The 869-nt window shown below is 35.8% G+C and overlaps 1 long non-coding RNA gene across 1 annotated transcript; it reads right to left on the bottom strand.

Annotated features, from left to right (window-relative positions):
* Window positions 1-509: 509 nt before the first annotated feature.
* LOC109592030 (uncharacterized) lies at window positions 510-830 on the bottom strand. The gene is made up of 2 exons (XR_002190131.1): window positions 619-830; window positions 510-559 (listed from the first exon to the last, which is right to left on the bottom strand). It is a non-coding gene; the product is annotated as an uncharacterized LOC109592030 (long non-coding RNA).
* Between the last annotated feature and the right edge of the window lie 39 nt (window positions 831-869).

Genomic DNA, 869 nt, shown 5'->3' with positions numbered 1-869 from the left:
ACCAATCACCAAATGTTAGTCCCTCCAAAATTTTCCACTATACGGTAATTTAGCCAAACTCATAACTATTACAAACTACTGATACATAGAGTACATAATAATTAATGTAATGTAGAATGGGTGATGAATACAAAGTGAAAATATTACTGAATTGGGTACTAATACGGAATGATTTGCAAGAAAAGGTGAAGATTAAATTTTCTTGTACAGGCAGAGTTGTATAACACATACCAAACTAATCGTTTCATTGATCACTAACACCAATAAAAACAAAATTTAAATTATGTCAACTTCAATACATGTACATGTATAAGATAAAAGATAGCATGTGTCATCCAAAAAAACTCACTGAATTTGTGATGGAGATATTGCTTTAGTCATTTCTCTCTTCCTGTGGTAACTAGGAGGATCTCTCCCTCTCCTTCTCAAATCAATACCCTTGTCCCCATTGAGTGTTGGAGTGGCTCCCTTGTCACCATGGAGATTTCCTTCACTTAAACCAGTCTTGCTCTCAGTAACCCGAGGCTCCAGGGACCTCTGCTCTGACATAGAACGGAGACTATAAAACAGACAAAGATGATTGGGTGATGTCAACAATCTTTATTTCAATTGCTCTACCTTGATCGACGGGTTGCTACTCCAGGGGTATCCATAGCTTGTTTTGGTACTTTGTGTCGTTAATTTTGTGTCTAAAATAGTCCAGATGGTCACAATAAAAAGCCGCCATTTTGTGGGCAGCTACTATTTCCCGCCTTTCTAATAAAAATTAATTAATTTTAATTAATAAAGTAAATTTATTCATAGACATGCACAGCTAGCTTGCACTGCACTATAAAACTTGTGCATTAATGCATTCACCCATTATTGTA

The sequence above is a fragment of the Amphimedon queenslandica genome, unplaced genomic scaffold, assembly GCF_000090795.2.
Source record: "Amphimedon queenslandica unplaced genomic scaffold, v1.1 AMPQUscaffold_6498_Cont21544, whole genome shotgun sequence".
NCBI classification, from domain to species: Eukaryota; Metazoa; Porifera; class Demospongiae; order Haplosclerida; family Niphatidae; genus Amphimedon; species Amphimedon queenslandica.
This window is presented reverse-complemented; position numbering and strand designations above follow the sequence as displayed.